Source organism: Delphinapterus leucas, chromosome 9, assembly GCF_059928025.1.
Source record: "Delphinapterus leucas isolate spDelLeu-1000000601 "Yukka" chromosome 9, BTC_Dleu_Yukka2, whole genome shotgun sequence".
Lineage (NCBI taxonomy): Eukaryota > Metazoa > Chordata > Mammalia > Artiodactyla > Monodontidae > Delphinapterus > Delphinapterus leucas.
Genome location: NC_143137.1, coordinates 41,617,257 through 41,643,851, shown reverse-complemented (window position 1 = coordinate 41,643,851; position 26,595 = coordinate 41,617,257). Strand labels below are relative to the sequence as shown.

Genomic DNA, 26,595 nt, shown 5'->3' with positions numbered 1-26,595 from the left:
GCGGCCCCTGCCCAGAGCGTAGCCCCCCAGTCTGGCCTCTTCGCCTTACGCCAATTTCGTAAGGAGGCGCAGAGGGCAACCCCGAGGCTCCCCCAGCTCCAAAACCTGACGTGAATTTGCGCGGCGCTGCACCGACGGCGGCCATCTTTGATTCGGGCAAAACCACACCCTCGCACCCCACCGGCCACTCCCTCTCAGCGTCCCCAGGGTTTTCACCCACAAACGTAAGGCGTTAACCTTAGAGGGAGTGCTCAAGAAACACGCATAGAGGCCTGACTATCCATGACCCCGGAGGTGCCAAATGCCGCCAATTTTAACATGGCAGCCAAACCCGACCAGCAAAGGAGGGCTGACGCCAATGAAGTCATGCTCGAAAAACGAGCAAGTCGGTGGGGCAGCGATGAAGTAATCTCGCGAGATCGAAGCCAGCCTCCGCTCGGCCCGGAAGCCTCGACTGAGGGGGCAGAGGGGCTGAGGGGCGGAGGGGTGGAGGGGTGGAGGGGCGGAGGAGGGAGCAGGAGTCGGGCGAGAGCCAGTGGAGGAGTCCGCCTGCTGTCGCCTGCGTAAGCGAAGCAGCGACGCCGGGCGGCTACGCCGCGGAATCGGCGTAGGCGGCTTTGGAGAATCCGCGGGCTACGCTGCGCCCGGGCTGGTCGCGGAGGGGGGAGGGGATGTCGGTCAGTGCGAGATCCGCTGCTGCTGAGGAGAGGAGCGTCAACGGCAGCACCATGGGTGAGTCTCAGCTCTGGGCCGTCCCGACTCGGGTCGGCGGCTTGGGACGCGGAGGGGCTCTGCGGCCCCCTGACCTGGCGGGGGGAACGCCCTGAGGCGAGGCGGGGGGCTGCGGCGAAGGGAGGTGGGGTGGGGGCGACGGCGGGCCCGGGGTGCGGCGGCGGCGGCGGCGGCGGGCCCGGGGGGAGGGGAGGCGGCGGCAGTGACAGTTTGAATTGAATGTGAGGAGAGCCGAGGCGGCGGCATTTCCTGTGCCGCGGCGGGCGGGCCTGGGGAGCCGGGAGACGTGAGCCGCGAGACCTGAGCCGCGGCCTCCGCCGCCGCGGCCCGAGCAACCCGAGAGGGGTCGCCTTCGCCGGGCCAGCCGGCTTCACGGCCCTGCTTCTTTTCGTCGGCGGTCGCAGGACCCGCGGCGGAGCTTCTCTCGTGGGGAGTGGGCCTGGCGAGGAGGGTGGGGATGTGTGTGGGCGCCCGGGTGAGGGTGCTGTGTGGGCCGGCCCCGGGAGGGCGGCGGCGGGGAGGGAGGAAGAAGGATGCACCAGGCTGAAGCTGCGGTGGAGGCGGCGGCTGCAGCGGCTCCAGTGACTGTGTCGCCTCCTGGCTCCCCCTTCCCGCCTCTGGGGCTCCCTTTCCCCAGGCGCGGCCCCGAAGGCCGGTGGATGGCGGGCAAGGCTTGAGCAAGGAGGATAAGGAGCCTGGTTTGGGCTTAATTTTTAAGAAAAAGGGAAAAGAGAATATTTAGGAAGGGCGCCCTCCCGAGGAGTGGAAGGGGTGGGAAGGGTCTCTGGAAAAGGGAGGGAGTTGGAGATTCGGACTGGTGATGTTTAAGGAAATTAATTTTTGAAAATAGTTTAGTATTCTCATTTATTCTCTTAAGAAGGCTTTTCATTTCCTTTCCTCCTCCACGTATTGGAAAAAGAACAAGGCCATTTCATTCACATTTTCCACTCCCAAGTTCCATTTCATACTGTGTATAGTAGGAAGTAAGCAATTGAGATTTTTCTAACACATTTCCATTTGCTAAGTTACATTTTGAGAGTACACTTTTCAAATCTGGGTTTTTATAGTGCAGGGAAAGAACTTGTAAGATCAGGTGTTTGCTTAGATACCGAGATAATTTATTCTTGCGACTTATATTGTTATAGTTCAACTTAACGATTTCTTTTCGCGTTGTTATTTTGATGAAATGGAACGATGTTTTCCTTGGTGCCCTTGATAATCTAAATGAGCAGATAATCTAGATTCAAAAGCATTTTACTCGTTTTATGTATTTATGTACATGCAGGTGATGAGTATGGTCAGCCCCCCACCCCCCAAGTTTATAAGCAAGTTGAGGAAACTTTTTAGGCATTAAGTGTACAGGTATGGATGAACTTTATGAAATCCTGATAGACTAAAGGATAGTGCCTTAGCAGGATACAAACAATTAAGAAGCTAGTTAAATGCTGCTTGGATCCCTTATTCCTCCAAATAGCAGGGGAAGGAGCAGGGCATTGGAGGGCGGTCAGGAAACAATCTTTCATCCCACCCAGCTGTTCAGTGGGTGGGGCTAGAGGAGATTGGGTTGACTGGAGCTATGAAATAAATGTGGAAGCTACATAGATGGTTTGTATGGTAGCATTGTGTACTTCTGTGTTGGGACAACATGATGGAGCCAGGTCTTCTCAATACAGTTATTAAAAATATCACATGCACTCTGAGGCTCACAGAATTGAAGTTCATAACTGAGAAATTTATTTTGTGTTTATGTCAAGTAGATTTTAATTTACAGAAAGAATAATTGTGGAAATCAAGAAATGTTTGGTTTCTGGTTTTGATTTGGAGATAAGGTATTCAGTACGTAACTACATGAAAGGTAAATTATGTATCAAATACAGTTACCTATAGATTATGTTTCAGAAGTTTGTTATGAAATTGATTCTTTGGATTTGTGTATTTTCCCATAGAAATAATCTTAAATAAGTACATGACAGGACTTCTGAGCTGGTGTGAGACAAGGTGGGACCCCTGGCAGACTTTAGAGCAATTGTCAAGAATTAAAAATGACAACACACACACACACACGCGCGCGCGGAGGACAAGGAGTTAGATTTCCAGTTCTCAATAATGGGGCGTGGTCAGATGAGTAGACCAGTTGGAGTGAAGATAGTGCAAGAAGATAGTGCAAGAAGTGAAGATAGAGCAAGTTGGTTTCAGACTTGTAAATTGATGGTATGCATATTCACTATAGACTCTATTCTGGGATTTGCCAATAGAGCATTGTTATCTAATTAAATTACCAGCTGAGAACATTTTTCACATTTTGAGCTAATAAGCTGTCTTCAGTTTTTGATTAGAGGTTAAACATTTTTATTTTAACTTTAACATTTATGCATTTTACTAAATTTTGAGACAAAACTAACTTTTGTATTTTTCTGTACAAAGTTTGGACTGTAAATGACATAAGGTTTATTGTACAATGAAACTGATGTAGAAAAAAATGTGTTTTTGAGGAGTAGAATTTTAAGGTAGCGTGATTATGGGTTAGGCTTGCCAGATGAGAGCATACTGTTAAATGTAGACTGTTGGTCTCTACAGCAGTGTCTTGCAAACTGCAGGATGAGACCAATTAGTGGGTCTTGAAATCAATTTTGTGGATTTCTTCCAATAGTTTTTAAAAAGTAGGAAAGAAATTAAAAAATAGCAGTACATTGCACTTGGTAAAAATTTGGGGGGGATAAATTTTGTTTTATAAGTATTGTGTATTGAGCTGGGATATAACATTATTTTGAAATTAAGACTTGTGATCAAAAAAGTTTATAAAAACACTTGGGGGATGTGCAGTATGGATGGGTCAGGTCGAATGTCTTTAAACTTTATGGTAGAGGTTGGAGGTCTTAGTGTGAGGAGGGAAGACTAAATGCTGTTAGTCTATGTGGCTTTTTCTTATATTTGATTAATTCTATACTTTATGTAGCTAGTGTGGTTAGAGAATCTGGGGCCTACTTCTCCTTGAGCAGAGGTCATCTCCCAAAGTCATATAGAAAGCAGGGTTGATAGTATTATCACATTAAATATGTCATTAAATATTATGTCTCTGCTCTTGACCTCGAGGAGAAAAAAAATTTTTTTGGCTTGTCCTTTTGCATCATTGAAGATCAAGAGAGCCAAATTTTGAGCAAGAGCCTGGGGAAAAGGGGCCAAGAAGGCAGCTTGGTTTGCATTCAGTGTTGAAGGCCTTAGGTGAGACGCACAAAAGGTCATTGTGATTCATACCTTGTGCAGTCTAGCTCTGCAGAGGTAGAGATTACACATAGGGGTTTGAATTCAAAGTATTAATAATAACAGAAATATAGTGTAATGACTAAGAAAAAGTACTTTGGTGTCAGACAGACATGAGGTCAAATCCTGGTTTTGCCACTTACCAGATGTATCAGTCAGGATAGGTTAGGTTAATGCTTCTCAAACTGATGAAGGACCTTTTTTCTTCTTTTTTTAAATTTCCAGTTCACTGTTGACTGACAAAATTGTAAAATAGAAATTACTGCAAATTTTTTAGTAATGAAGATGGAATTAAAAAGGCAAAACTAAAAGCCGCAATTTTTAAAGATCCAATAGACATAAAATTATTCTGGTATAAAAATTTCCATTTCTATGCTCTCTATGTTTGTACTTCTCTGGTGTAAACCAGTAAACAATCAGACTGGCTCCCTGGTGCACAGACCACACTTTGAATAGCACTGGGTTAGACCATGCTGCAGTAACAAATAGCCCTAAAAGTCTTAGTGGGAGTAGCTTAAAGATGAGGTCTTGCCTGTCATGCTGAAGTTTATGTACTTTATTTTAGGCAAATGTTTTTTAACTTCAAAAGTACTTGAAGACTGAGAAGGGTACATAAAGATCCCCTAAGGTTGGGGAGTAAAGCCTGATCCTGCTTACATTATTTTGAAGTTTATCTTAGGTATTCATGTGACATTTATTTTAGGTAATCATGTGACATTTGCATTTTATCTATATTTGTTTGACTTATATACAATATAAAGATGATCCCCACTCCTTCTTCCCCACCAAACTGGAAGTAAAAATTGACTTGCCTGAAGATGTAATATGTTAATTCTGTTGTTTTGTTTACCTCTGGGGCCACAACCAAGTACTTTTTGGTAGCTTCATTTGAGGTGAGGCTCAGGTCACGGCTTCTCAAACTGGGCACTAGTGCAGTTTGGAGTTTTAGAATTCTTTGAGGGGCTGTCTTGTGCATTGTACAATGTTTATTGGCACCCCTGGATGCCAGTAGCACTGGATGACAGTAGCACTCCCCCTCCCCAGTGGTGACACTGAAAAAAAATGTCTGCAGACATTGCCAAATGTCACCTGGGGTGGCCAGATTTAGAACCATCACACTAGGCGATGGAGAACCATTGAAGGATTGTAGCAGATGGAGAAGAAAGGAAGTCTTTCTTAACCATCTAGTCTATAATTCTTCCTCCTAGAACTCCTACCACTTAAAACTTAGTATTTCTCAAACTTGGGAATCAGAATCACCTAGGTAGCTTGTGTGTTTGTGTAAATTTATCATTTAATTCATGAATTTTTGCAAAACATGATCGGCAATTACTGGATATACAACATTATGGTAGGTCAGTATTTTCCAAAATATAACTGATGAACCTCATGCATGGGGGTCATCCAGAACCTCTTGTTAGAAATGCAGATTAACTGGTTCTCACCACAGACCCAGTGATTCATAGCCATTGAGAGGGGCCCAGGAGTCTGCATTTCTAAATGCTTTCCAAGTTATTAAGTAACTTTATTGAGGTATAGCTTTCACACAGTAAAATGCACAGGTTTTTTTTTAAATCATGTTTTCTTTAATCTTCACATACTGTGATTATGTTGTGGCAGAATGATGACAGATAATTACATAAGGTCAGCAAACATGGTAAAATGCACAGATTTTAAGTGTTCAATGAATTTTGACAAATACATACACCTTGTAGCTTTTATTTCAAACAAGACACGGAACATTTACATCACTCCAGAGTTCCTTGTGTCCCTGTACAGTTATCCTCCTAATGCTCCAGGTATCTACTGATCTGATTTCTAGTATCTATAGATTAGTTTTTTTTTTAAACAGCTTTATTGAGATATAATCCATCTACAGTTGACTCAATTAGATTGGTTTTTCTGGGTAGCTTTTTAAGGTTTTCTCCCCCTAACTTCTTCATTGTGAAAGATTTGAAATGTGAAGAGTGATTTTTGTACATACAAACAACAACCATATATCCCTCCTGCCCCCACCCATGATAGCATCAGATACACATTTCTTTCTCATCTTTTAATTTTTTCTACTTAGTGTATCTTAGATTATTTTATATCGGTACATGAAGAACATTCTTATTATATAGCTGCATAGGTCCATAATATGGATAGGCTATAATTTATTTAACATGTCCCCTTCTGATAGACATTTATTTCCAATACTTTGCTATTGTAAACCTTGACGTGATGAGTAACCTGGGACATTGATCATTTCACATGTGTTAGCATCTCAGAGCTTTTGAACTCTTTGACACAAGACATTATCAGTTAAAGTGGTAGTATTGATGTTAAGTCATTACCAGCTGGGATTTCAAGACTCAAGTTCATTTATTTAACAAATATATATCTTGTGCCTGCTGTATGCTGGACACTGGGGAAACTGAGTAAAATGCTGTGACTTTAGAAACAGAAGTCATTGTAATTGAGAGCTTAGGTTCTGGACTCAGACCTGGATTCACATCTTTAAAGCTTAACTGAACCTTGGACAAGTAACAGCTTTTTCTCTTTCCTTCTCTGTAAAGTGGGGATCATAAAGTTATTGGAGAATTAAATGAGAAAATACATGTCAAGTTCTTAGCCCAGCATATAACGAACACTCAGATGTTAGCTTAAAAAAAGTTATCAAACTAAATGGCAATTACTTTTCAGCCTCCATTGTAAGTTTCTTAAAGTCAAGGACTGTATTTTGTTCACTTTTGTATTCCCAACCTGACATTTACATAGTAAATCATTTGTGGTATGATTTAAAGGTATGTAGAATGTACAGTGGAAGTACAGAGTGAGATACCTTTTCCAAACTAGAAAAAAGTGAATCTTCAAAGATGGGTAAGAATGATTAGGCAGAAGAAGAGGAAGGATACTTATTCTAGGCTGAGAAATCATGGTAGTGTAGGGTATGAGGCTAGAGAGATAAGTATAGATCTGGTGTGCTGTGCTGAGGATTTAAAAAAAATCTTTATTGAAGGATTTTAAAAGAAGAGTGGTAACTATGATATATTACCACTGTGATAATTCCAGGGATAGATAAAGTACCAAGGTGGGGCTATCCAATGGAGGGTGGTTAACTTAGCAGCCCTAGGACTGAAAGCTAAAGGACAGAATTAGGGCAGTGGCAAAAGGTATGAAGTGTAGGGGATGGTTGTGAGGTTAAGTAGTATGTGAGGAGATGTAGGTAGTGAGTAGTGAATCCATAGTATCTGAGCTTTCTGGCTTGAGTGAATGGGTGGTGAGTAGATACCATTTCTTGAAAGAGGTAATTTAAAACATGAAATCAAGAGGACTGCAGGACAGGTAAGTGAACATGTCTGGTAGAGTCTCAATACTAGGAGAGACATCTAGGTTGGAAAATAAGCATTTTAAGGTTTTTGTAAATTTATTCATTTGTGCTTTGAATTTTTATGTTTAGTAATTGAATCTGCTATATTGAACAAAAGCTGTACTCTAGTTTGGTCAGTAAATTTTTTGGTACTGTTTTTTTAAGACTTGGTATTTTTGGTTTGGTGAGTAGAGTTGAAGGAAATTGAAATAAAGTGATTTGTGTGAAATTTATGTGTTCTTCACAGTTAGACTGAGGTGACCAAATTTTTTCCTTTTTTAAAAAATAAATTTATTTATTTATTTTGGCTGTGTAGGGTCTTCGTTGCTGCACGCGGGCTGTCTCTAGTTGCGGCGAGCAGGGGCTACTCTTCGTTGCGTTGCGTGGGCTTCTCATTGCGGTGGCTTCTCTCGTTGTGGAGCACGGGCTCCAGGCGCGTGGGCTTCAGTAGTTGTGGCTCTCAGGCTCCAGAATGCAGGCTCAGTAGTTGTGGCACACGGGCTTAGTTGTTATGCATCATGTGGGATCTTCCCGGACCAGGCATTGAACCTGTGTCCCCTGCATTGGCAGGCGGATTCTTAACCACTGTGCCAACAGGGAAGTCCTGCCGATTTCTTGAGTAGTACTAAAATGTTTAGTTATTAAAAATTTTTTACTGGTACATTACAAAGCAGTAGCTGTTTCAGACTTTCTTGCTAATGTTTCTTTATATGAGTGACGTTTTGTATCCTTAGACAAATTGTCCATTCAGACTAATCAGAGTTCTTTCTTTCTTGAGGAAGATTTTGGTATATATTGTCAATCAGTTTTAGAGAATACTAGAAATATTTTGAGTGAGATAATTATTTGTATAAGAGGAGGCAAATCTTCATAGCAATTTTATCTTGGTGCTTTCTGTTTATACTATTAAAATAACTAGGGTACTCCCTCATTTGTTACATGTAGCATTCTGGGGTCTGTACAAGGAAAATTTTTTCAGTAACTAGTATACCTTCAAGCATCAACATTTTAAACCATTTTTAATTTTAAAAAGTTTAATAGATATACTTATTTCCTTTTACGATTAATTTAAACAGGTAAACCAGGTGGGAAAAAAAGCCATTAAATTATTTCAGTCACTGAAGTTTGATTTGTGTTTTCTTAATTACATTTTTTTTTATGATTGTAATTAGTCGTATATTTGTGGTTAGTGGTTCTTAACACTGGTTAGGCATTGGAAACACTTCCAATGCTTAATACACTTGGAGGCTCATTAATTCACTAGGTGTGCGGTGGGGCTCAGAAATATGCATTTTAAGTATTTTAGGTAATTCTGATGAATAGCCAGGGTTGATAACCTCTGATGTAAATTATATATTATGAGGTAATATATGTAAAAGTACTCTGTAAACTCTTAAATTTTATACAAAACAAGGTATTATTCACTTAATATTTAATAGTGTTTTTTGGTGTATTCACCTGTAGGTTATTTTAAGTATGTATATGGTGTTCCAATGTTGATATCCTAATTATCTAGCCATTTATTCTTTTGAGACATTTAGTAGTTTCAGTATTTTAGAATTTATTATAAAGAGTATTTTATTTTATTTATTTTTGGCTGTGTTGGGTCTCTGTTGTGTGCACGGGCTTTAGTTGCGGTGAGTGGGGGCTACTCTTTGTTGTGGTGCACAGGCTTCTCATTGCGGTGGCTTCTCTTGTTGTGGCACATGGTCTCTAGGTGTGTGGGCTTCAGTAGTTGTGTCCTAGGGGCTCTAGCATGCAGTCGCAGTAGTTGTGGCACACAGGCTTAGTGGCTCTGCGGCATGTGGGATCTTCCCGGACCAGTGATTGAACCCGTGTCCCCTGCATTGGCAGGCAGATTCTTAACCACTGCGCCACCAGGGAAGCCCCTATAAATAGTATTTTAAGAAGTATCTTTGGGGCTTACTTGGTGGTGCAGTGGTTAAGAATCCGCTTGCCAGTGCAGGAGACATGGGTTCAAGCCCTGGTCCGGGAAGATCCCACATGCCGCGGAGCAAGTAGGCCCACGTGCCCCACTACTGAGCCTGTACCCTAGAGCCCGTGAGCCACAACTACTGAGCCTGCGTGCCACAACTGCTGAAGCCCACGTGCCTAGAGCCTGTGCTCTGCAACAAGAGAAGCCACCACCATGAGAAGCCCGCACATCGCAATGAAGAGTAGCCCCCACTCGCTGCAACTAGAGAAAGCCCGTGTGCAGCAACAAAGACCTAATGCAGCCAAAAATAAATAAATAAAATAAATAAATTTATTTAAAAAAAAAGAAGTATCTTTAAACCTCTTCTGCTTTCCCTAGTTATTTTCCAGGTCATTTGTTAGTTTAGTATCTTAAATTTGTTTTTAATTTATATTTCTTACATTACTGGAGAGAGATTTTTGTTATGTATAATCCAGTTAGCTTCCCTACTTTCATTAGAATATACTGAACTTGTTAAAGGCACTATCAGGAATATTTGGTTTTGTGCTGTGACTTATAATATGGGTCTGTTAAATAATGCAGCATGAGAGTCGTTTTTGTTTTTAAATTATACATAGTTTTTCACATTTTTCTGCTCTCATGGATGTTTTCTGTCCTTGAAGTTTGTAGCTATCCAGTTTGCTGTTACAAATCTTTGTGTTTTAGCTGCTCAGTCTTTATTTCCTGGTTCATTTCTTTTTTAAAAACTAATTAATTAATTAATTTTTGGCTGTGTTGGGTCTTCTTTGCTGCGCATGGGCTTTCTCTAGTTGCGGTAAGTGGGGGCTACTCTACGTTGCGGTGCGCGGGCTTCTCACTGCGGTGGCTTCTCTTTGTTGCGGAGCATGGGCTGTAGGCACGCAGGCTTCAGTAGTTGCAGCACACGGGCTCAGTAGTTGTGGCTCACAGGCTCTAGAGCACAGGCTCAGTAGTTGTGGCACACGGGCTTAGTTGCTCCACAGCATGTGGGATCTTCCTGGACCAGGGCTCAAACCCATGTCCCCTGCATTGGCAGGAGGATTCCTAACCACTGTGCCACCAGGGAAGTCCCTGGTTCATTTCTTTACTGAAGTTCTGCTATCTGTTAAGTATTGGGTTAGATTTCCATTTCTAATTCCCATCTATATTCTGTACAGTATATTCTGACATGCTGAGTGAAAAGGAAATTAAGTAGAAATGATTCCTGTTTTATGGATATATAAAATAATGTGCAAATAGAAAACAACCATGAAAACCAAAATATGTATTCATTGTATAATTTGCAAAACCACAGTTGCTCTGAGTACAACTTGTAGTCTGTTTTCTGATTACTGAGAAGGGCAAATTGAGTAGACATGAGAACTTGGCATGAAAGGATTAAATTAGTGATCTTAGATAGAACTATAGTCAGTCCTGTCTTGTGTTTTGTATTAGAATATCAAAATTGATCTAATACAGAAAAGTAGGAGTTACTTAACCAGGTGATTAATTCAACTGTGAGCCTAAAAGAAAACTAGAATAACTTATCTGGCAAACCAACAATACTTGTTTGTGTTTGACCATGGTGCTGTGCTGTTAAAAAGTAATTATATAGATGTAGTTACTTTTTTTTTACTTTTTTGAAATTTTCGAATAATTGTAGACTTGCTGAAAAGTTGTAGCCCCTATCTTTTTGAAAGTTAAATATTTGGTGAACATGGAGGAAGTGCAGAAGTAATACCAAAAACATGCATATACAGTGTGTTATTATGAGATAAATGTACCATCAACATTAGTACTAGCCAGGAGCAAGGGAAAAGGGAGAAGTTTTATGCTTGATGGCGACATCTTTTATTTAAAACTGTGTTGAAGGTTTCTGGATAGGGCTGGGAGATGCCTTTGCTTTTTAATTGAAGGATGGGTATTGTTTGTTTTTTGTTTATTTATTTATTTATGGCTGTGTTGGGTCTTGGTTGCTGCACACCGGCTTTCTCTAATTGTGGCAAGCGGGAGCTACTCTTCGTTGTGGTGCACGGGCTTCTCATCGCGGTGGCTTGTTGCGGAGCACGGGCTGTAGGCGCGTGGACTTAAGTAGTTGCAGCCCGGGGGCTCAGTAGATGCGGCACACAGGCCCTAAGGCGCTTGGGCTCGTAGGCTCTGGAACGCAGGCTCAGTAGTCATGGCACACAGGCTTAGTTGCTCTGCGGCATGTGGGATCTTCCTAAACCAGGGCTTGAACCCGTGTCCCCTGCATTGACAGGTGGATTCTTAACCACTGTGCCACCAGGGAAGTCCCAGGATAGTGTTCTTATTCACTAGTGGATTCCATTTAACAAATTAGAATCTAACTAAGGTGAACAATACTTTTTTTCCTAATGAGTATAGTTTCCTCATTGGTCTTAACTGCTTTCAGACTCTTCTCACTTCATTTAATGAATCTTTGTAAGATTATTGTACTAAAACACTACTTTCATAAAATAATTGGCCTATTGTAGAACTTTAAATATCTTTCAGTTATAGTACAAGCTTCTAAGGTTTTTGTTAAAAAAACAAAACAAAACAAACAAACAAAACCAAAACCTTATTTCCTGGGCCCTCCCAGCAACATTCTAATTCCCTGCTTCTAGGCTAGGGCCCAGGTATTTGTTTTTAATCAAGCTTCCCAGATGCTTCTGATTATAGCCAAGTTTGGAAATCATTTCACTTCAAGGTAAAAGCCCAGAGGCCTTAATAATAGCTGTTGTGTATTGCACAACCACTGTAACAACTGTCTTTTTTTTTTTAAAGGGGGAAATAACATTTTAAATATTTATTTATTTTGGGCTGTGTTGGGTCTTCGTTGCTGCGCGTGGGCTTTCTCTAGTTGCAGCGAGTGGGGGCTACTCTTTGTTGCAATGCACGGGCCATTGCAGTGGCTTCTCTTGTTGTGGAGCACAGGCTCTAGGCGCGCGGGCTTCAGTAGTTGTGGCATGTGGGCTCAGTAGTTGTGGCTCATGGGCTTTAGAGGGCAGGCTCAGTAGTTGTGGTGCATGAGCTTAGTTGCTCTGCGGCATGTGGGATCTTCCTGGACCAGGGATTGAACCCATGCCCCCTGCATTGGCCGGTGGATTCCTAACCACTGTGCCACGAGGGAAGTCCCACAACTGTCGTTTATCGTGCTTATTGTATCTGAAGTGCCAAATATTTCAAGTATTTCTTATATATTTTGTAATAACCTCATAAATATGTTATCCCAGTCTAAAGCTCAGAAAGGTTATGTAGCTTATCCACACAGAGCATAGCTTTAAGTTACAGCAGGTGCTAGAATTCAGATTTCTAACTATATTTATACAGTGGCCCCCCTTATCTGTGGAGGATACGTTCCAAGATCCCCAGTGGATGCTTGAAACCACAGATAGTACCAAAACCTATATATATATACTGTTTTTTCCTATACATACATACCTATGATAAAGTTTAATTCATAAGTTAGGCATAGTAAGAGATGGTCAACAATAGCTAATAATAAAGGAGAACACTTGTAACAATATACTGTAATAAAAGTTATAAAAATGTGGTGTTTCTCTTAATCAACTTCTTCAACTCTGCCAGAAATGTGACAGTGGCTTCTTCATTGGCAGACTCAGCCTCTCCAGTAATTTTTATATTTTTCAGTCCAAATCTATTCTTGAATCTGTGTAACCATCTCGTATATGTAGTAAATGGCTTGGTGTCACTCGTTTTAGGGGATCCCTTGCTTGCTAAGTTTTCATACAGACTCTATGCTTTCTGGCGCGACATGTTGCCCTCAGTTGGAACACACTTTATGTTGATGCCTTCCACCCACAAATTTAATGCCTTTTCCATCCTAACTAAGCATTTATTATACACTGTGGCTGTAACTTTGCAGTTTGAGGTGCATCGGCAAAACTAGCAGAAATTTCTTTTTCCTTCTGTATTTCACGGATAGAAGATTCCTTCTTACTATAGATCTTAGCAACCTCAGCATACAATTTTTTTTTCCTTATTAAATCAAGACGTTCACCTTTTCACTTAAAGGAAGTACTTTACAAAATCTTCTCTTTGGCATATCTGAATTGCCAGCATCGCAACTCTCGTGCTTTGGGGCCATTATTAAGTAAAATTATGAAGTAAGGGTTCCTTGAACACAAGCACGGCAATACCACAACAGGCGATCTGATTAACAGAGAAGGCTACTAAGTGACTAACAGGCAGGATACACTGGACAAAAGAATGAATCATGTCATGGGCTGGACGGAGCAGGAAAGCACTGGAAGGTGTGAGATTTCATCGTGGTACTCAGAACTGCACACAATTTAAAACTGATGAGTTACTTATTTCTGGAATTTTCCATTTAATATTTTTGGACCGCAGTTGACAACTGGTAACTGAAACCTCGGAAAGCAAAACTTGAGATAAAGGGGGACTACTGTACTGCCCTATGATTCTCTAATATGTTTTTTCATTAAAAACTTAGGAAGTCATTTTAGGGTCTCTGCTTGGCTTTTTCTTCCATTCAGATCAAATTATGTTTTGTATTTTTGCTTTGCTTATGGTGTTCTTACCTACCTTGAAGTTGCATTCATCCATTAATGAAGGCCCAGCTCAAAACTACTCATTCGGGAAACTTGACCCAACTGAGTCTTTGATCCTTTCCTTGCCTTAAACTCCTTTAAGACTACTCTCTTAGTAGGTAACAGCATTGTCAGTGTTTAAAAATGTATTATCAGTTATTTATGCTTAATATTAAAAATATTGTTGGGGTAGTGTTGCAGTATTGTGATGGGTGGCATGCTTTTTTGAGCCTTCCACTGATCTTTACTATATGTAGTACTGATCTTGAGTAGAATGTTGTTTTTATAATGAAATATGTTAAAGACCTTGGTTATGGAAAAAAGTAGAATTTGCTGTTTTGAGGTATCAGATTACTTTGGTTGCTTCAGTAGCTCAACAAGGCAGGCTTTTCAAATCTTTTGTTGTAGAGTAAATTTATAAACATACAGAAACATTTATCACAGTCTATTAATAATTTCAACAGTAATAATTTACTTTGCAATGCAATTTTTTACAAGTATTTTCTTAGGAACTTTATTAGTCTGCTAGGGCTGCCATAATAGAATACCACAGATGAGGTGGCTTAAACCAGTGGTCCCCAACCTTTTTGGCACCAGGGACCGGTTTCGTGGAGTACAATTTTTCTATGGACCAGTGGCGGTGGGGGAGGGGTTGGGGATGGTTCAGGTGGTAATGCGAGCGATGGGGAGGGCAGATGAAGCTTTGCTCACTCCCTGCTCACCTCGTGCTGTGCAGCCTGGTTCCTAACGGGCTGCTGACCGCTATCGGTCCACGGCCTGGGGGTTGGGGACCCCTGGCTTAAACAACAGACATTTGTTTTCTCACAGGAAAGTCCAGGATCAAGGTGCCAGCAGGTTTGGTTTCTGGTGAAGGGTCTTCCTGGATTGCATATGGCCACCTTCTCACTGTGTCCTTACATGGCCTTTGTGCACTCATGGAGGGAGAAAGAGATACCTCTAGTGTCTCTTCCTCTTGTAAGATACCAGTCCCATATGATGGACCCCACTCTTATGACCTCCTTTAACCTAAATTACTTCTTAAAGGCCTTATCTCCCAAATATAGTTACATTGAGGTTAGGGCTTCATCGTAAGAATTTTGGGGGTACACAGTCAGTCCATAACAGGAATTGAATTTCTGTTTTTCTGTATGGTGTTGTAATGTAGGTAAGCTATAGAAAAATTTTTAAAAAACAGGTAATAATGAATACTTTTTCTGCCTACTTACATTTCTTTTTATTAGGCAAGTAATGCTAAGATGAATATCAGTCAAACATTTTGTGAGTCATGGGATTCAGTATTCTGACAAGAAATGGCTTTTATGTCTTTAAGAAGCTACTTTGAGAGGTATATACAGGAAATAATTTGAATTCATTGACAAAACTGCTGGGTTGTGTACAGAATGCATATATGTCATCAGTGCACAAGATACAGTAGTGACTGATTAAAACTGACTAAAGTTAATCCTTTAAAAATTTTGAGTATGTTCTTGATATTTCTTTTCTTTTTTAAAAAAATTAATTTATGTGTTTATTTGGCTGTGTTGGGTCTTTGCTGCTGCGTGCAGGCTTTCTCTAGTTGCGGTGAGCGGGGTGGCTACTCTTCATTGAGGTGTGCAGGCTTCTCATTGCAGTGGCTTCTCTTGTTGTGGAGCACGGGCTCTAGGCCCGCGGGCTTCAGTAGTTGTGGCTCGCAGCCTCTAGAGCACAGGCTCAGTAGTTGTGGCATGCGTGCTTAGTTGCTCTGCAGCATGTGGGATCTTCCTGGCCCAGGGCTCAAACCCGTGTCCCCTGCATTAGCAGGTGGATTCCTAACCACTGCGCCACCAGGGAAGCCCTACTTTTTTATTTCTGCTTTTTTAAATGTGGCCTCTAGAAAATTTAAAATTGCGTGTATGACTTGTGTTATATTTTTAACAAACAGTGCTGATTTAGTCTGTTAGAAACTTACTGCCTTCTGAGATAGTACATTCATCTTTCAATAGCTGTCACTTAATTTTTTTCTTCCTATTTTAAAATTTTTGAATTTTATTTAATTTATTTTTTTATACAGCAGGTTCTTATTAGTTATCCATTTTATACATATTAGTGTATATATGTCAATCCCAATCTCCCAATTCATCACCCCCCACCCCCACCCGCCACTTTCCCCCCTTGCTGTCCATACGTTTGTTCTCTACCTCTGTGCCTCTGTTTCTGCCCTGCAAACCAGTTCATCTCTACCATTTTTCTAGGTTCCACATATATGCGTTAATATACAATATTTGTTTTTCTCTTTCAGACTTACTTCACTCGGTATGACAGTCTCTTGATCCATCCATGTCTCTACACATGATCCAATTTCGTTCTTTTTATGACTGACTAATATTCCATTGTATATATGTACCACATCTTTATCCATTCATCTGTCGATGGGCATTTAGGTTGCTTGCATGACCTGGCTATTGTAAATAGTGCTGCAATGAACATTGGGGTGCATGTGTCTTTTTGAATTATGGTTTTTTCTGGGTATATGCCCGGTAGTGGGATTGCTAGGTCATATGGTAATTCTAGTTTTAGTTTTTTAAGGAACCTCTCCATACTGTTCTCCATAGTGGCTGTATCAATTTACATTCCCACCAACAGTGCAAGAGAGTTCCCTTTTCTCCATACCCTCTCCAGCATATGTTGTTTGTAGATTTTTTGTTGATGCCCATTCTAACTGGTATGAGGTGACACCTCATGGTAGTTTTGGTTTGCATTTCTCTAATAATTAGTGATGTTGAGCAGCTTTCCATGTGCTTCTTGGCCATCTGTATGTCTTCTTTGGACAAATGTCTATTTAGGTCTTGTGCCCAATTTTTGATTGGGTTGTTTGTTTTTTAATATTGAGCTGCAGGAGTTGTTTATATATTTTGGAGATTAATCCTTTGTCCGTTGATTCATTTGCAAATATTTTCTCCCATTTTGAGGGTTGTCTTTTCATCTTCTTTGTAGTTTCCTTGGCTTTGTAAAAGCTTTGAAGTTTCATTAGGTCCCATTTATTTATTTTTGTTTTTATTTCCATTACTCTAGGAGGTGGATCAGAAAAGATCTTGCTGTGATTTATGTCAGAGTGTTCTTCCTATATATTCCTTTAAGAGTTTTACAGTATCCGGTCTTACATTTAGGTCTCTAGCCCATTTTGAGTTTATATTTGTGTATGGTGTTAGGGAGTGTTCTAATTTCATTCTTTTACATGTAGCTGTCCATTTTTCCCAGCACCACTTATTGAAGAGGCTGTCTTTTCTCCATTGTATATCCTTCCCTCTTTGCCATAGATTAGTTGACCCTAGGTGTGTGGGTTTATCTTTGATCTTTCTATCCTGTTCCATTGATCTGTATTTCTGTTTTTGTGCCAGTACCATATTGTGTTGATTACTGTAGCGTCGTAGTATAGTCTGAAGTCAGGGAGTCTGATTCCTCCAGCTCAGTTTTTTCCCCTTGAGACTGCTTTGGCTATTCAGAGTCTTTTGTGTCTCCATACAAATTTTAAGATATTTTTGTTCTAGTTCTGTAAAAAGTGCCATTGGTAATTTGATAGGGATTGCACTGAATCTGTAGATTGATTTGGATAGTGTAGTCATTTTCACAATATTGATTCTTCCAATCCAAGAACATGTTATATATCTCTCCATCTGTTTGTATCATCTTTAATTTCTTTCATTAGTGTCTTATAGTTTTCTGCGTACAGGTCTTTTGTCTCCCTACGTAGGTTTATTCCTAGGTATTTTATTCTTTTTGTTGCAGTGGTAAATGGGAGTGTTTCTTAATTTCTCTTTCAGATTTTCCATCATTAGTGTATAGGAATGCAAGAGATTTCTGTGCATTAATTTTGTGTCCTGCAACTTTACTAAATTCATTGATCAGCTCTAGTAGTTTTCTGGTGGCATCTTTAGGTATCTCTATGTATAGCACCATGTCATCTGCAAACAGGGATAGTTTAACTTCTTCTTTTCCAATTTGGATTCCTTTTATTTCCTTTTCTTCTCTGGTTGCCGTGGCTAGGACTTCCAAAACTATGTTGAATAATAGTGGCAAGAGTGGACATTCTTGTCTCGTTCCTGATCTTAGAGGAAATGCTTTCAGTTTTTCACCATTGAGAATGATGTTGGTTGTGGGTTTGTCGTATATGGCCTTTATTATGTTGAGGTAGGTTCCTCTATGCCCACTTTCTGCAGAGTGTTTACCATAAATGGGTGTTGAATTTTGTCAAAAGCTTTTTCTGCATCTATTGAGGTGATCGTATGGTTTTTCTTCAATTTGTTAATGGTGTATCACATTGATTTGCATATTTTGAAGAATCCTTGCATCCCTTGGATAAATCCCACTTGATCTGGTGTATGATTCTTTTAATGTGTTGTTGGATTCTGTTTGCTAGCATTGTGTTGAGGATTTTTGCATCTTTATTCATCAGTGATGTTGGTCTGTAATTTCATTTTTTTGTAGTATTTTTGTCTGGTTTGGTATCAGGGTGTCATAGAATGAGTTCAGGAGTGTTCCTTCCTCTGCAATTTTTGGAAGAGTTTGAGAAGGATAGGTGTTAGCTCTTCTCTAAATGTTTGATAGAATTCACCGGTGAAGCCATCTGTTCCTGGACTTTTGTTTGTTGGAAGATTTTTAATCACAGTTTTGTTTTGGGGTACGCGGGCCTCCCACTGCTGTGGCCTCTCCTGTTGCGGAGCACAGGCTCTGGACAAGCAGGCTCAGCGGCCGTGGCTCACGGGCCCAGCCACTCTGTGGCATGTGGGACCTTCCCAGACCGGAGCACGAACCCGCGTCCCCTGCATCAGCAGGCGGGCTCTCAACCACTGCGCCACGAGGGAAGCCCTAATCACAGTTTTAATTTCGTTACTTGTGATTGGTCTGTTCATGTTTTCTATTTCTTCCTGGTTCACTCTTGGAAGGTTATACCTTTCTAAGAATTTGTCCACTTCTTTCAGGTTGTCCATTTTACTGGCATAGAGTTGCTTGTAGTAGTCTCTTGTCATGCTTTGTATTTCTGCAGTGTCCGTTGTAACTCTTCCTTTTTCGTTTCTAATTTTATTGATTTGAGTTCTCTCCCTCTGTATCTTGATGTGACTGTCTAAAGGTTTATCTGTTTTGTTTATCTACTCAAAGAACGAGCTTTGAGTTTTATTGATCTCTGCTATTGTTTTTTTTTTGTTTATATTTCATGTATTTCTGCTCTGATCTTTATGATTTCTTTCCTTCTACTAACTGTGGGTTTTGTTTGTTCTTTCTCTAGTTCCTTTAGGTGTAAGGTTAGATTATTAATTTGAGGTTTTTCTTGTTTCTTGAGGTAGGCTTGTATTGGTATAAAATTCCCTCTTAGAACTGCTTTTGCTGCATCCCATAGGTTTTGGATCGTCGTGTTTTCATTGTCACTTGTTTCTAGGCATTTTTTATTTTCCTCTTTGATTTCTTCAGTGATCTCTTGGTTATTTAGTAGTGTATTGTCTAGCCTCCATGTGTTTGTGTTTTTTATGTTTTTTCCCCTGTAATTGATTTCTCATCTCCTAGTGTTGTGGTCGGAAAAGATGCTTGATACGATATCAGTTTTCTTAAATTTACTGAGGCTTGATTTGTGACCCAAGATATGATCTATCCTGGAGAATGTTCCATGCACACTTGAGAAAAAAGTGTAATCTGTTTTTGGATGGAATGTCCTATAAATATCAATTAATTCTATCTGATCTATTGTGTCATTTAAAGCTTCTGTTTCCTTAGTAATTTTCTGTCTGTTGATCTGTCCAGATAGATCAATTTATAATTGTTTTGTCTTCTTCTTGGATTGATCCTTTGATCATTATGTAGTGTCCTTCCTTGTCTCTTGTAACATTCTTTATTTTAAAGCCTATTTTATCTGATATGAGTATTGCTACTCCAGCTTTCTTTTGATTTCCATTTGCAGGGAATATCTTTTTCCATCTCCTCACTTTCAGTCTGTATGTGTCCCTAGGTCTGAAGTGGGTCTCTGGTAGATAGCATATATATGGGTCTTGTTTTTGAATCCATTCAGTGAACCTGTGTCTTTTGGTTGGAGCGTTTAATCTGGTCATGTTTAAGGTAATTATCGATATGTATGTTCCTGTTTCCATTTTCTCAGTTGTTATGGGTTTGTTTTTGTAGGTCCTTTTCTTCTCTTGTGTTTCCCATTTAGAGAAGTTCCTTTAGCATTTGTTGTAGAGCTGGTTTGTTGGTACTGAATTCTCATAGCTTTTGCTTGTCTGTAAAGCTTTTGATCTCTCCATCGAATCTGAATGAGATCCTTGCCAGGTAGAGTAATCTTGGTTGTAGGTTCTTCCCTTTCATCACTTTAAATATATCATGCCATTCGTTTCTGTCTTGTAGAGTTTCTGCTGAGAAATCAGCTGTTAACCTTATGGGAGTTCCCTTGTATGTTATTTGTCATTTTTCCTTTGCTGCTTTCAATAATTTTTCCTTGTCTTTAATTTTTGTCAATTTGATTACTATGCGTCTTGGCATGTTTCTCCTTGGGTTTATCCTGCCTGGAACTCTCTGCACTTCCTGGACTGGGTGGCTTTTTCCTTTCCCATGTTAGGGAAATTTTCGACTATAATCTTTTCAAATATTTTCTCGGGTCCTTTCTCTCTCTCTTCTCCTTCTGGGACCCCTATAGTGCGAATGTTGTTGTGTTTAATGTTGTCCCAGAGGTCTCTTAGGCTGTCTTCATTTCTTTTCATTCTTTTTTCTTTATTCTGTTCCACAGCAGTGAATTCCACCATTCTATCTTCTAGGTCACTTATCCATTCTTCTGCCTCAGTTATTCTGCTGCTGAATCCTTCTAGTGTATTTTTCATTTCATTTATTGTATTGTTCATCTCTGTTTGTTTGTTCTTTGATTCTTCTGGGTGTTTTTTCTTTAATTCTTCTAAGTCTTTGTTAAACATTTCTTACATCTTTTCGATCTTTGCCTCCATTCTTTTACCGAGGTCCTGGATCATCTTCACTGTCATTATTCTGAATTCTTTTTCTGGAAGGTTGCCACTTCCTTTAGTTGTTTTTTTGGGGTTTTATCTTGTTCCTTCATCTGGTACCTAGCTCTCTGCCTTTTCATCTTGTCTGTTTTTCTGTGACTGTGGTTTTTGTTCCACAGGCTGCAGGATTGTAGTTCTTCTTGCTTTTGCTGTCTGCCCTCTGGTGGATGAGACTATCTAATAGGCTTGTGCAAGTTTCCTGATGGGAGGGACAGATGGTGGGTAGAGCTGAGTGTTGCTCTTGTGGGCAGAGCTCAGTAAAACTTTAGTTCGCTTGTCTGCTGATGGGTGGGGCTGGGTTCCCTCCCTGTTGGTTGTTTGGCCTGAGGCGACCCAACACTGGAGGCCACCTGGCTCTTTGGTGGGGCTATTGGAGGACTCTGGGAGGGCTCTTGCCAAGGAGTACTTCCCAGAACTTCTGCTGCCCGCGTCCTTGTCCTCGCGGTGAGCCACAGCGGGAGGCCTTCCAACACAGCAGGTAGGTTTGGTTCAGTCTCCTATGGGATCACTGCCCCTTCCCCTGGGTCCCGATGTGCACACTACTTTGTGTGTGCCTTCCAAGAGTGGAGTCTCTGTTTCTCCTAGTCCTGTCGAAGTCCTGCAATCAAATCCCACTAGCCTTCAAAGTCTTGATTCTCTAGGAATTCCTCCTCCTTTTGCCAGACCCCCAGCTTGGGAAGCCTGTCGTGGGGCTCAGAACCTTCACTCCAGTGGGTGAACTTCTGTGGTATAAGTGTTCTCCAATTTGTGAGTCACCCTACCAGCAGTTATAGGATTTGATTTTATTGTGATTGCACCCCTGCTACCGTCTCGTGGCTTCTCCTTTTTCTTTGGATGTGGGGTATCTTTTTTGGTGAGTTCCAGTGTCTTCCTCTCAATGACTATTCAGCACTTAGTTGTGATTCCGGTGCTCTTGCAAGAGGGAGTGAGTGCACGTCCTTCTACTCTGTCATATTGAACCCTCTTCCTATTTTTATATGTATCTGTTTTTGATATTTGTATTCAGATATACTCATTTACTCCTTAAGACCAAAAAGATATCTGATTTCTGTCTTTAATATTATTATTTAATAGTTTGAAGACAATTCTCTCTTTGAATCTTTTGTGCCAACTTGTAGTCTTTCCATTTCTTTTAACAAGGAAAATGTTATGTGGCAGGTGGTTATATCCGTCCAACCATTGTTACCCCCCTCTGAACTTTCTTCATTTGGTACATATCCCTGCTGACACCTTGAACTGAAATGAATATCTTGTGATTTTAAATTGCAGTTTTGAATAAATCTATCTTTTGTGTCCATCTGTGTGCTATATAAATCTGTTAACGAGGCCTAAAGTTAAGTTATCTTTTAGGGTAACTTTATTTCCTTACTGACATGTGGAGCATAGTGTCAACTAAGGTGTCTCTACCTTTCCCACTTGTGCTGCTATTGTTTCATCTTGCTTTTTCAACACTTTTTTTTTTTTTTTTTAAATTAGAGGAACTTCTTGATTGAGTAGGTGAAATGTGTTCCACCACCTCCTCCTTACTATTTGCATCACATTTTGTAGTTCTGCCCTTAACTGAAACTTTATCTATCAGATTCTGGTTTGAGCGTGGATAAAAGGACAAGGTTTGGATCCACATATTTCCATACGGAATTTCATTTGTGTTCTGACTGTGTCATATAAAGTATTTGTTACTTTTTCAGCTTTTATCATGTGTACACTTAAAGTATATCTTTTATGCTTTTATCAAAATATTTTTATTATTATTTTTTTAAAATAAATTTTGTTTTATTTATTTTTTAAATTTCTTTTTGGCTGTGTTGGGTCTTTTGCTTTCTCTAGTTGCAGCGAGTGGGGGCTACTCTTTGTTGCGGTGCAAGGGCTTCTCATGGCGGTGGCTTCTCTTGTTGTGGAGCACGGGCTATAGGGGCACCGGCTTCAGTAGTTGTGGTTCGCGGGCTCTAGGGTGCAGGCTCAGTAGTGGCGGCGCACGGGCTTAGTTGCTCCGCGGCAGGTGGGATCTTCCCGGACCAGGGCTCAAACCCGTGTGCCCTGCATTGGCAGGTGGATTCTTAACCACTGTGCCACCAGGGAAGCCCTCAAAATATTAATATAATGTTATCTGGGCTTAATTAGGGTTGGATCCTTGTGGTGTGTAATTCTGTTGAAGTTGATATACAGCTAAGCAGCTATTAATCCATCTTATTTTATTTGTACTCCAGCCTTTGTTAATCTGCCTTGTCCATATTCACATCATGATTGAAATCTTGTCAGAATTATCTGTACAGTTGCTTCCTATGCAGTCTAATGAACATGTCAGAAATGGAAAATAAACATCTGATTTATCAAAAAGAAAACCTATAGTGACTTGTGAATATGACTTCATTTTCTTTTTATGTGACTTTTTATTTTTTGGATGGAAATGCTTCAGGTTCCTTAATAATAACTTGGAAAATAGGAAATAGTATAAAAGTGACTTACCTCCAAATCCAGTAAGCAAAATACAACCAGTGTTAACATTTGGATGTATTTTCTCTGACTTTTTTCTTTGTAAACTTTTAAAAACTTTAATGTTGGTGGCGTATGATTACATTTCTCTTGGGTAAATACTTAGGCTAAGTTATAGGTAAGTGTACATTTAACTTTTTAAGAAATTGCCAAAACATTTTCCCACATAGATGTTAACATTTATGTTCCCATCAACAGTGTATAAAAATTCTGGTTGGTTCACGTATTCACCAACACCTGGGATGGCCACTCTTACTAATTTTAGCCATTCTAGTGGAATTGTAGAGATACCTCATTGTGATCATAATTTGCATTTTCCTAACGACTGATGTTGATCTTATCATGTGCTTGTTGCCATCTTTATGTCTTTGGTGGTCTTTTGAAATCTTTGGTCCATTTTTAAGTTGTGCTTGTTGTCTAATTGAGTTGTTTATTTTAGATACTAGTCCTTTGTTGAACTATGCAAATAACTTATTTCTCATCATACCTTTATCTACTATCTGTTAATAATTCTTGTCTGTCACAATTATTACTGTGCTGTTTGCCTTAGTAGTGATTTTCTGTTTCCAATTTTTTTTTTTTTTTTTGGCCACTCCTTGTGGCTTGCAGGATCTTAGTTCCCAGATGAGGGATTGAACCCAGGACATGGTAGTGAAAGTGCCAAGTCCTAACCACTGGACTGCCAGGGATTCCCAATGCTACATTTTTTAATGGGAATTCTTTTGTAAGGAAGAATTGTTCTATCTCATGCATTCATTCATTCAATTATTTATTAATATTAGGACACATGAATATTAATTTTATCATTGCTTTTTGCTCCAATTGTCCTGAATTTGACCATTGGGAGCTCTTTCCCATTAGCTCCTATTCATCTTTCAACATGCCTCATAATTTTTTTTTGGAGCACATATTTTCTGATTCGTCTTTTATTTTTCTTCCTTAAGCCCTGGAATTGACCATTTTCCAAGGAGTTCAGGTTCCTTTTATTTCAGAATAGTATTTAGAAGCCAGGGTCTCTGCACTAAAAGTGCTCATTACTCCTGGGGTGTTTTTGCTTCTAGGTGTTTTGAACATAGATCTAGGAAGTTATATTTTTGTGTACATTCACACATCTGTATTTCTATACATATCTATGCATATGTATAGATAATATAGTATATATGTTAACATAATATATATGTTTATGTATATTAAAAACCATGAATTCATACTAATACACCAATTCTAATCTACTAACACAAGATTCAGTCTAGCCTTTCTCTTTTCTTATTTGTAACTCCTTTCTGCAACAGTGGAAAACCTGACTCTCATCTACAATTTATTTACTTATTTGTTCAGTTCTGGTATACACATAAGTGTAGTTTCAGAATTGCTGTTATAAATATATTTACTTACTAGAGTGTAGTATTGCATACACTTCTTTTTGTCTTTAGTCTTATACTATTCAGTCAGCGTACTGTTTTCCAGAGTTATGTTCTTTTCTTACCCACCTTGTTCATTGGTGTTATGTTACTCATTTGAAATACAGTTAGTTTTGTTACTGTTTTTAGTCCATTTTGAGCTCTTGTCACATCCTGGCTGATTTTGGTTATTTTTTTCATTGGAATATGTGAAACATTATTGTGGTGTTAATAGTCAATTCTGTAAAACAGTATGTCCGGAAATATCCCTTCCACCTCTCATCTCTTTTACCCTATTCTCATTTTCTTTTTCTGCCATTTAACCACCCATCCATATGGGTAACCAATCTTAATAATTTCTTGCTTAGTTTTTAGTTTATTCCTATCTTTTTACACAAATGAGAAGATACATGTAGGAAAGGAGATATAAAAATTATATATGAAAGGTAGTGTATTATAGACACTACATACTTGATTCTATAACAGCTTTATTGAGATACAATTCACATGCCATAAAATTCAGTTCTGTCATTTTTAGTATATTCACAGAGTTGTGCAACCATCATCATCACTATCTAATTTGAGGCCATTTTCATCAGGCCAAAAAGAAACCCTGTACTTATTAACAATTACTCCAATTCTCTCCTATTCCCAGGTCTAGGCAGCCACTAATCTACTTTCCATCTCTATGGAGTTTCCTATTCTGGGCATTTCATATAAATGAAATCATTCAGTATTTTTTTGCAACTAGCTTCTTTCACTTAGCATGATGTTTTCAAGGTTCATCTATATTGTATTGATAGCATGCATCAGTACTTTGTACCTTTTTATTACTGAATGATATTCTGTTGCATAGATAATACCACATAATTTTGTTTATCCATTCATCAGTTGATGGACATGTGGGTTATTTCTGTTTTTTGGCTGTTGTGAGTAATGCTGCCAAGAACATTTAAGTACCAGTTTTTATGTGGACTTATGTTTTCAATTCTCTTGGATCTATACCTTGGGATGGAATTGCTGGATCATAGGGTAACTATGTTTAACTTTCTGAGGAACTACCAAACTGTTTGCCAAAGCAGCTGTAGCATTTTACATTCCCACCAGCAATGTGTGAAGGTTTCAATTTCTCCACATCCATGTCCACATTTGTTATTGTCTGTCCCTTTAAACTATAGTAGTAGGAGTGAGGTGGTATCATTGTGGTTCTAATTTGCATTTCCCTAATGGCTAATGATGTTAAACATCTTTTCATGTGCCTATTGTCAATTTGTATATCTTCTTTGAGGGAATGTCAGTTAAAGTGCTGTGCCCAATATTTAATTAGGTTATTTATCTATTTATTGCCCTGGTGATTACAATTAACAACTGATAACATTGTAATTTGGGTTATTACCAACTTAGTTTAATAGAATACAGTAATTTTGCTCCTGTGTACTTTCATTTTCTCTTCCCTCCTTTGTGCTCTTCTTTCTACTTTATAAACCCAAGAACACAGTTTAATAATTATTGCTTCATGAAGTGTTCCTTTAAATCAGGTAGAAGAGAGTTGCAAATAAAAATTATATTTGTACTGTCTTTTATAGTAGTGTTTCTTGTAGGACATATCTGATTGTGAGGAATTCTCTCAGTTTTTGCTTATCAGAGAATGTCTTAAGTTCACCTTCATTTTTGAAAGATACCTTTGGTAGATACTGAATTCTTGGTTGACAGTCTTTTTGTTTTAACATCTTGAATATGTCATCCATCTACTTTCTGGCCTCTGTGGTTTCTGATGACATGTTAGTCATTATTCATTTTAAGAGTCCCCTGTATATGGTCATTTAAAGTCTCT

At 39.5% G+C, this 26,595-nt stretch overlaps 1 protein-coding gene across 1 annotated transcript in view; it reads left to right on the top strand.

Annotated features, from left to right (window-relative positions):
- The first annotated feature begins 585 nt into the window (after positions 1-585).
- The window catches only part of SEPTIN7 (septin 7), a 102,582-nt gene continuing 76,572 nt past the window's right edge, over positions 586-26,595 (top strand). The window contains exon 1 of the mRNA XM_089917535.1: positions 586-732. The gene's annotated coding sequence lies outside the window, so the exon portion shown is untranslated. The remainder of the gene's footprint in view (positions 733-26,595) is intronic.